At 42.7% G+C, this 10,758-nt stretch overlaps 1 long non-coding RNA gene across 1 annotated transcript; it reads right to left on the bottom strand.

Annotated features, from left to right (window-relative positions):
- Window positions 1-234: 234 nt before the first annotated feature.
- Window positions 235-7,182, bottom strand: LOC126253493 (uncharacterized). Its single transcript, XR_007545972.1, has 2 exons — window positions 6,974-7,182; window positions 235-562 (listed from the first exon to the last, which is right to left on the bottom strand). It is a non-coding gene; the product is annotated as an uncharacterized LOC126253493 (long non-coding RNA).
- Window positions 7,183-10,758: the final 3,576 nt, after the last annotated feature.

Raw genomic sequence — 10,758 nt, 5'->3', positions numbered from 1 at the left:
GAGGAACCTTAATTTTCCGCAGTGACTTTCTCTCTTTTCAGGAAAAGACTGCAGCATGAAAAAAGTGAATGCCATCTTTTAAAAATGGACTAAGAACATGTTTCGTAACATGGTCAGTGCGCACGTCGCAAAATTTACTAAGGTAGAACATATTTCCCCTACTAGAATCACAGAAGTGCACAAACAGGCATAGGTGTGTTAATTGGCAGTTATTTCGTGAAATAAGAGACGCGCTTTGGCCAGGAGTGTTTGTTTATTATGGGCTACAAGGCTAATTGACAAGTACAGAAAGCGAGAGCCGGGTCCTTGGAGAGTCCGTCGCGGGCGTCGGTCAGCGGGTGCCGGGTGCCGGGTGGAGGGCGCCGCCGCCTCAGCCGAGCAGGTAGTACCCGTACGGGTAGTACGAGTAGGCGTACGGGTAGTAGAACTGCTCGCTGGCGCGCAGCGACTCGCGGGGGGCGGCGGGGGCGGCGGGGGCGGCCGGCACGGGGCCGGGCAGCGGCAGCGGCAGCGGGACGCACAGCGCCACGCCCACCAGCGCCGCCACCAGCACCAACAGCGTCTGCAACACCACAGCTCTGTCAGACCCCTGCTCCACTACTGGCGTCTGCCCCACACTCTCCGCCATCAACAACAGGTAGCAACAGAATCTAAATTATCAACTTGAGCGTATTACACGGCGTAATTCAAACTGCGCAGTCCCCTTCTCCTCTGCTGTTGAATATATATATATATATATATATATATATATATATATATATATATATATATATATATATATATATCGAATATCGAGAGAAGAAAATAAAAGAAAGACGATTGAAATTTTGGATGAATGGATATCCACGATATCTGAATCCTTTTTGCACTTTAAGTACTTTGTAGGATTTACAGAAGTCATATATCGTTTATTTTTGAGTCGGAATTGTTCTTTTTTTTCTATAACAGCCTGACTAGTTTCGATCTTCCTGTCTCATCTTCAGTCTGATTTACTCACATCAGCAACCCATCGTGTCTGTATCGGAATTAAACATCAGAACAGTTCGGATAACTAAAGACAATCCAGAGATATCTAAACTAGGTTGTAAAAAACGTGCAACTGCGACGCAAATAAAACGATATGTAAAAAATTTTAAATATCAGTACAGTCACTGAATTCTCTCACGGAAAAGATATCTCCTATACCGAATTTCATAAGATGAGGTAGCTGTACACCCAAAGGGATTATAATGATAAGGACACTGTCCACAGAAGTATATGTGTTATTTCCATAACTCCGTAATGACATTACTATACTAGTGCAAGCGAAAAAGAGTTATAGTAGTAGCAGAAAACTGATGATAATTGGATGAAACATAATGGAGAAAGTAAAGGAAATCTGCTATTTTGCAAGCAAAGACGATTTTGGAACCGACGAACAGATGTAGACTCGAGTCGTAATTTAGGAATGATGAAGAGTAGGCTGAAGTTTCAGAGACCCGTCCCGAAGAATCAGTGTGCAAAGGTGTATAATACTAAAGTACTGGGGAATGATGAGATTCGTTTGAAGCACTGAGGCTACAGTTACAGCGATAATAAATACCATAGTAAGCAGGTCAGCTGAAGAGGAATGGAAGTATCTAAAAATGGCAGTTGCAAAAGGTGGAGACTCTAACACAGGTACAAGAAAGGTAACAGCGTGAAAATCTTGGGCAAGGAAAGAAGTGTTTCAGGTGATCGAAAGGTTGATTGAAAGGGTAATACAGTACGTACAGGGAGATGAAAATCTGGTAGTGATGGAGTACTGGAATGCAGTTGTAGAGGAAGGTGTAGAAGAAAAGGTTACAGCAGAATATGGGCTGTGGAAAAGGAATAAGAGAGGAGAAAGACTTTTGAGTTCTGTAATAAATTTCAGGTAGTAATAGTAAATACTCTGTTCAAGAATCACAAGAGGAGGAGGTATATTTGGAAAAGACCGGATAATACGGAAAGATTTCAGTTGTATTAAATATAGTCAGACAGAGATGCGCAAGGAAACGAGATACGGAAGGAGTAACGAAAGGAATAACGAGATACCCTGAAGTTCTCTCAGGTTATAAATGCAGCAATATGGAATAGCTCAGTAGGCAGTACAGTTGAAGAGGAATGGACTCTCTACAAAAGGTCAATCACAGAAGTTGGAAAGAAAAACATAGGTACAAAGAAGTAACTGCGAAGAAATCATGTGTAACAGAAGCGGTACTTCAGCTGATCGATGAAAGAAGGCAGTACAAACTTTTCGGGGAAATTTAGAAATACCGTAATATAAGTCACTTAGCAAAAACAGGAAGCCAAGAAGAAACGGCAGCAGAAAAGACGTGAAGAAGTCGAAAACGAAATGGTCGTCGGAGGGAGTAAATCACCATACAGAAAGTCAAAACAGTCTTCCGTGAAACTGAAAGCAGATGCGTGAACATTACGAGTGCAACAGGAACTCCACTGTTATTTGCAGAGGAGAGCGGATAGGTGGAAAGAGAACACTGAATGCCTCTGCGAGGCGGAGGCCTTTGACGATGTGATTAAGGAGAAACTGGAGTGCGTATGGAAGAAGCTCATCGTAACGTTTGAGATGCGGTGCTATAGAAAGGTAATGAAAGTTAGGTAGGCGAAGGATGCATACGTGTGCAGCTGCGACAATGTCGCAAGGTTACAGATTGCAAAAGCAACATTGTAATTGACGGTTTTATGTTTAAGATGACTAGCAAATATGTAAGAGTTCAATACGTCTGTGGTAGGACGGAAATTTGGTGAGGACGACAGAGGATTCTCGTTGGCGAGGATAAACGGATGAGGCAATTAAGTAAGATGTGATGTATGACGTTCAAGGATATATAAGCATTAAATTTTTTGAGAAAGCAAATACGGGTGAAATGGACTGTGCTGACAGTGAAGTGGATACACATTTAAGAGATGTGGAGGGCAGGTGAAGGATGCAGTGTGCATGTTCGGCTTCGAGGTTTGGTCGATTATTGGCGTTATTGGGGTTGATTTGTGGGTGAGATGCATTCACACTGGCTTTCTGTCGAGTTTTAGGCTCCAGCTGCAACAGTGTACTACGTATACGCATTCTCAAGAAGTGAAATCTTACTCGCCATTATTACAGCCAAAGTGTTAATGCTAGTAATTTTATTGGTGTAAGGTCGGTTGGTTCTAAAACTAAGTAGTAGTTTCTTGGTACACGTCTAAATGTGACAACAATGTCCGTTTTAATGTAATCGGATATTCCTCGACTACAAACGCCAGATATGCTAGGCTTTCTGCGTTCTCTGCCTGGACCATGTATTCCTTTTCCTTCTTCTTCTACAGAACTCGAGACGAAACGACGCATGGTTAGTGCGACTGATTTTGGCTAGTAGACATCAACAGCGTCAAGACTGTTCCGAGTCATCTGACCACATAGAATAAACCACTTCATTGTTCTGTGATAAAAATGACTTCTTACTCAGTTTCTAACTTACAGTGACAATATACCGTGAATTGACTATATCATTAAATTCCAGTCCACCCTCATACTCAATTTCGTGCAAGATCAAATACTTTTTAACTGAAAAAATGTAGCATTAACATCTGTATTCCATACGTAGTGTTAAGCTTGAGCATGGGTGAATTTCGCAATGCCTTCTTGGTAAGATACGAAGGTAACCGGTGTGACATTGGCTTTCACCAACTTTGTAGTGAAGTATTGTAGAGTGTGCTTATACAGTGAAGTGCTGCGTTTGTGTTGAGCCTAGGGATGAGTATAAAACTGTAGTGATTTGCGGAGTATATAGTAGATGAAGTCACAAAGTCAATTGATGGTGGTGTCTTTTATTAAGAACAACTGAAAACATTGGCTGACTGAGCGGCAGATAATTAAAGATCAAAAATAGCCTTGCAGTTGCTAAATTAATTAGTTTACTATACAGAGCATCCAACGTCTGTAGAACGGGAAGTGGGTATTGACAGTTTTAATTTATGGCAGTGAGATATGGACTTTTACGCAAAACCGATCAAACACCGAGGATTTCTCTCCGAGAAATGGAGAGTTTCGTGATGGGAATTACTGGGAGAGAGAGAGGGAAATACTGTTACCTAACGGACAAAATACAAACGTATGGAATGTTAAACAAGCCTTGTGATTGGGTTAAAAATATCCTAGAATTAGAACACAACATCTCATTCTTAACGAAGAGCAATCTTGAAAAGTCAAAGTAACTTCGCCCGTGTCCCAATAGATTGCTGTAGAAACATTAATGTTCGCAATATACAGTATATAAATTACGAATTAGATGACGCCGACAACTGCATGATGTTTTCTGCGAATGATGCTGCGGTATACAGAGAATCGCAACGCTAGGAAACTGTAGCGAAACATAGAAGGACTTCCAGGGGATAGACCTTTGGTGCAGGAATTGGAAGTTGACCCTCATCATAAACGTAACGCATCGCATACAAACAGGCAAGAAGACACTCTATTGTATGATCACACAATTGCCGAACAGTCACTGGATGCAGTCACATCAATTAGATACCTGAGAGTAAGAGTACGGAGCGATTTAAGGAGCGACGACCATTTAAAACCGATCGCAGTTTAGGCAGATGCCAGTCTGAAGAATCCTCAGGACGTATAGTAGACACACAAACTGAACGCTAAGTCTGTCAAAAATGGCTCAAAGGACTCTAAGCACTATGGGACTTAACGTCTGAAGTCATCAGTCCCCTAGACTTAGAACTACTTAAACCTAACCAACCTAAGGACATCACACACACATCCATGCCCGTAAGTCTGTGATTGCAAGATTACTCTATTAAGGAGAAACCTGACTTAGAGGGAATTTAAGTAATAATGAGAAGCGTTATAACATATTCACGCAATGCACCCTGGATCAAGATGTAACCAATATTCCAGTTTAACGCAGCTACTATAAGCTCTTAATTATCGACTTGGAATGGAATCCTGATTGCATTAAAAATGGGAGAAAACGAAGAAAAGAGCTCCTTATATTCACAGTTATAAATAAAAAGCAAAGAAAGAGATTCAAATGGCCAAACTGAAAATTTCGTATTAGAAATCCCTTCGCTGCTAAAACTCTTGTTCAGGAGTTTCTGCAAATTGCAAACTTACAGTGATGTGCCAGACATTGAAACTGGTTATAACGTGCTTGGAGGAAGATGAACATATCTTAACCAGCATAAGTATAGAACCAGATGAATGAATGAACCAGATTCAAATGAAGAAAGGATTGGAATAGTTTACTGCCATTCAGAACAGAATGTTTTAAAAACGCCTTAAAAGTATAATAACAATAATATCAGGTCTACAACTTTGCTTTCGCCGATTGCAATAGATGGCAATAGTGGCAAGTGCTAATGCAGATGGTACGTCGCAAGTGTCATACAATAAGCGTAGGCGTTTGTAAACATAACGCCATCAGAATATTACCTAATTTATGATTGCATTATAAAATTATACTCGATGGAGTAAGTCAACCTAAGAGCCAAATTCTCGTGATTCGCGTTAAGTTTTAATTTTCTGCTTTGTTGTTGTGGTCTTCAGTCCAGAGACTGCTTGAACATTGATAAATCTGCGGCTGAGGCTCATAAAATTCTGAGTAAGACCTGTGGTGAGCCACATATTAGTGAAAGAACGTACAGAGAATGGTATCAGTGCTTCAAGAAACTTGATTTTGATGTGGAAGACTGGCACGGAGGTAGAAGAGATAAGGTATTCGAAGCTACTGAAACCGACGGAAACAAACGGAGATCATTAGCGAAAGCAGTTGTTGCGTTTGAGCCGATCACTGAAAGCTACAAACAGCAACAGACATGAAAAGGTGATTTTTCAGCATGACAGTGCTCGCCCTATGTCGCAAAAACCTATCAAAACATACTTGTAAACATTTCAATGGGAAATTCCATCACACCCGCCATATTCTGCAGACATTGCTCCCTCTAACTACCACCGTTTTCAATCAGTGGTGCACGACCGGGCTGACTAGCTCTTCCGGTCATAAGAACAAGTTCAAAATTGGATCGATTCGTGGATCTCCTCAAAACACCCCTTATTTTCCGCCGTAGAATTAGTATGCCGCCCGAACGATGGGAGAAAGTAATGGCTTTTGAATCGTAAGGGTTTCGTAAGTATTTCACAATAAAGCCTTGAAATTCGATAGAAAGCGGCGGACGCAAAAGTCGTAGACTCAGTAATAATAATATTTTAAAAAGTGCATCAGTCTGAGCTATTACCAAGGAAGACTGATAGAAGAAGTCGTGAAGATCCGAACAAGAACAACGGCTTTCATTATACGTACGTTCGTTTAGATCAGTGGTGCATGACCGGGCGGACCAGATCTTCCGGTCATAAGAGCAAGTGAAAAATTGGGTCGATTCGTGGATCTCCTCAAAAGACTCTTGCTTTTAAATTCCGAGATCGTACGTTCCTAGAAGCATCAGCAAATATAACGCTTCCTCCTAGATATATCTCTCGAAAGGACTATGGAGATAGAGAGGTTTGAGCTCATACGAAAGCTTATCAGCAATCATTCTTACCCCGCACCATTCACGATTGGAAAAGAAAGGGGAGGAAATGACAGTAGAACACAAAGTACCCTCCCCCACATACCATAAAATGGCGTTTGGAATATACATATCGATGCAGACATATTACGACAAAACAGATAGAGACGCATACAGGCAGCAAACCAGTAGGAATACATATGAGCATTTAAGACGGAAAAAAGGGAAGCAGTTGGGCAAGAGGACATGACGGTGACAAAAAGAAAAGATAGGCACCTGAAAAGAGAAAGAAAATAAAGTGTGGTTGAGGTGAAGCAACTCCAAGAGTTGGCTGGTTGATGACCAGTCGCAAATTAACTGAGACGTGAAAACAGCGTACAACTGTTGAGAATTGCGAGAATTAGCATTTCCAGTTACTGGAGACGGGTGGAGAGCGATCAGTGCAGAGACCAGTACTCACCAGAGTCCTCATCTCGAGACTGGGAGAGCCGCTCGTGCAGACGGGTCGGACTGTACGTGGGATGGGCGCCGTCCTCTCTTATATAGTCGCATCTGCCGGGGCAGCACGCGGGGCGACTGCCGATGGCGATGGCGAGCGGCGATGAGACTCCTGCGGGGAATTTCGCGAGCGCCAAGGCCGCGAGCCTTCACGCCCCACGAGCTCTTCTGGACGCACGCCGCTGCACGCCGCGCTCTGGTCGTGACCTGCCCGCTGCGTCGTCTTTGCGTCCCAACCAGCAAGTCTCCACACAACTTTTTGGCAGGTTAGAACTGCGTGCTGGGCCGAGACTCGAAGCAGAGCACTTGCCTCTCACGCACATCGATTGTAGTAGGTGAGCTCTCCGTATATAAGCTCATCGCCGGCCCCTGCGCCCGAGCGATTCTAGGCGCTTCAGTCTGGAACCGCGCGACCGCTACGGTCGCAGGTTCGAATCCTGCCTCAGGCATGGATGTGTGTGATGTCCTTAGGTTAGGTTTAAGTAGTTCTCAGTTCTAGGTGACTGGTGACCTCAGATGTTAAGTCCCATAGCGTTCAGATCCATTTTTTTATAAGCTCACCGTACAGAACTGTAGACACCCTATTACAACAGAGCACTGGTCACGATGGAGCACTGTAAATGGTGTAGAACTGGTTCCAGATATTAATCTGAAGAGCCATCGTTGACATAAGTCATGATAGCGAAGTAATGTACAGAGGGCCTGAAAGTCCGTTAACATTTGAAAATATACTAATTCAGGAAATAATGTAGTAGGAAGCCGCCGTGGTCAGAATTTGAAAAAAAGATTGTGCGATGTTCCGTCAGATGAGAGGCAAAGATAACAGAATATTTTCGATAAAATGTTCAGAAGCCAGTAAACAGTGCAATGCACTAAAAGCCGAAAACGTTCTCAAATAAAATAAAATTTAAAATATATATATAAAAAAAGGAAAAAAGGCCTCACGCGATGTCCTATACAACACATCATCTCGAGAACAACAGCCGAGAAGTATTCAACAGCAAACAACCGGCTTACTCTGACAAAGAGTACACATATCTGTATAAATAGACACCAGATTACCTTGTTAGATATGCGGCGCCGTCCACGCACAATAAAACAGGGTCATGCCGAGGTAAGTGCATCGCGCAGCAAAAACTGCTGCCCATTTATGCAGATATACGTACTTCTCGTGAGACTAAGCCGGCTGTTTGTTGCTGAATACTTCTTGGCTATTCTCGAGAAATTGTGTTGTATAGGACGCCGCGCGGGGCCTTTTTTAAGAAAAAAAATGACAGGGACAACTGTCTACTAGGGTTTCCTGTGTTTTAGGAGCATCTCCCGTGTATTTAACATCTTGTACATCATTATGTTGTTTTTCATATATTTTAAATTTTGTTTGAGTTTGTTCTTGGCTTTTAGTATATTACTCTGTTTACTGGCTTCTGAACATTTTGTCGGCCATATTCCGACATATTTCACTTTTATCTTATGGGACACCGCACAATGTGTTTTTGAAATTCTGACCACTGCGGTTTCCTGTTGATGTTGATGACTGTTGATGACTGGATACATGTTGCCTGGGCGGACGAGTCTCGTTTCAAATTGTATCGAGAGGATGGACGTGTACGGAGATGGAGACAACCTCACGAATCCATGGACCCTGCGTGTCAGCGGCGGACTGTTCAAGCTGGTGGAGGCTCTGTAATAGTGTGCAGGGCGTGTGCTGTGGGAGTGATATAGGACCCCTGATACGTGTAGAAACGACTCTGACAGGTGACCTATATGCAAGCATCCTGTCTGTTCACCTGCACCCATTCATGTCGATTGTGCATTCCGACGAACGTGGGCAATTCCAGCAGAACAATGCAACAACCAGCACGTCCAAAACTGCTGCAGGGTGGCTCCAGGAACGCTCTTCTGAGTTTAAGCACGTCCGCTGGCCACTAAACTCTTCAGGCGTGAACATTATTGAGCATATCTGGGATGTCTTGCAACGCACTGTTCAGAAGAGATCTGCACCCCCTCGTTCTTTTACGGATTTATGGACAGCACTGCAGGAATCATGGCGTCACTTCCCTCCAGCGTCTACTTCAGACATTAATCGAGTGTTGCGGCATTTTTTCGCGCTCACAGGGGCCTTACACTATATTAGGCAGGTGTGTCAGTTTCTTTGGCTGTTCAGTGTATTTACTAATGGGTATTCTTACTTAGTCTATCATACGAATTTAGTGTCCATCCTTCATTTATAGAAGGCTTTGTCACATTTAGTCCGCAATGGGGGTACACTGTCGGCAGCTGAGCCGTATTGTTATATTCGTTTCTGTGGAGCCATATTGTGTGGGTCCAACCGCCAGAACTGCAATGTTTCCATCGTGTCGGCTGACAGGAGTAAGCGCGCACCTTGCGTCGTCCCACTGTATGTCCGTAGTGGTCTGGTGTACAATAACGATTTCTCGCAAGTGATACGACGGGTCATCTGTGCCGAACGACCCGAAGAAGACGCCAGAACTGGTCCATACACGCTAAACCTTCACGTGGTAGGTTCGCCACACGATTATCGGCAGTTTTCGCCCCTTCCCAACTGTTGTAGTGTACAGGGTACACTTCGTCGTACACACCTTGCGGATCGTATCACTGAAGTCTACGCTCCGTAATTTGAACCGTTTAACACATTTTTAATACGAAGAATGTAAAACACTTCAGAGTCATGTCACAATTTCAATTTATTGTCCCAATTTCTTCTGAAGGCATAAGATTCGTTCCACATTTTCTGTGCACGTTTACACCACTTTCACATACAAATCCATTACAATACAGTTTTCGGTACATGTTTACTATAAAATATACATTACTATAATACGAGGACTATCCACAAAGTACATTACGTTTTGGAATTAAAAATAAATAAAGTATTGGAATTTTTTTTATTATATACAGATGAAAGCCACACTTAAATACTACTTTTCTACATAGTTGGCATTTAAATTAAGGCACTTATCGTAGCGATGGACGAGCTTGGAAATTCCTTCGTCGTAAAATTCGGCCGTCTGCGCCTTCAACCACGTGGTTACCTCTTCTTGAAGCTGTACGTCGTTATCAAAACGCTGCATAGCCAACCACTTCTTCATTGCTGGGAATAAGTGGAAGTCGCTAGGTGCCAGGTCGGGACTGTACGGCGGATGAGGAAACAACTCCCACTTAAAAGATTCGAGCACATCACGAGTGGCATTTGCCGTGTGGGCCCGGGCGTTGTCGCGAATCAGCAAGATCTTTGAGCCCAACTTTCCCCTGTGCTTGTTTTGTATTGCTCTTCTGAGGTTGTGCAGAGTTTGGCAATACCTTTGAGAGTTTATTGTAGTGCCTCTTTCCAGGAAATCCACAAAAATCACACCTTTTCTGTCCCAAAAGACAGTCGCCACGTGGTTGAAGGCGCAGACGGCCGAATTTTACGACGAAGGAATTTCCAAGCTCGTCCATCGCTACGATAAGTGCCTTAATTTAAATGCCAACTATGTAGAAAAGTAGTATTTAAGTGTGGCTTTCATCTGTATATAATAAAAAAAATTCCAATACTTTATTTATTTTTAATTCCAAAACGTAATGTACTTTGTGGATAGCCCTCGTATTACTGTATACACTTTGAACCTAAATATTTTGAAACCAACATTTTTAATGAAGGGCAGGGCTTTCCACGAACCTGTCTTCTTTATATTACATTGTTTTAAGGATAGAAGGAAATACGAAAGTTTACTTAAGGTAATTCGT

Source organism: Schistocerca nitens, chromosome 4 (genome assembly GCF_023898315.1).
Source record: "Schistocerca nitens isolate TAMUIC-IGC-003100 chromosome 4, iqSchNite1.1, whole genome shotgun sequence".
In the NCBI taxonomy this organism is placed as follows: domain Eukaryota; kingdom Metazoa; phylum Arthropoda; class Insecta; order Orthoptera; family Acrididae; genus Schistocerca; species Schistocerca nitens.
This window is presented reverse-complemented; position numbering and strand designations above follow the sequence as displayed.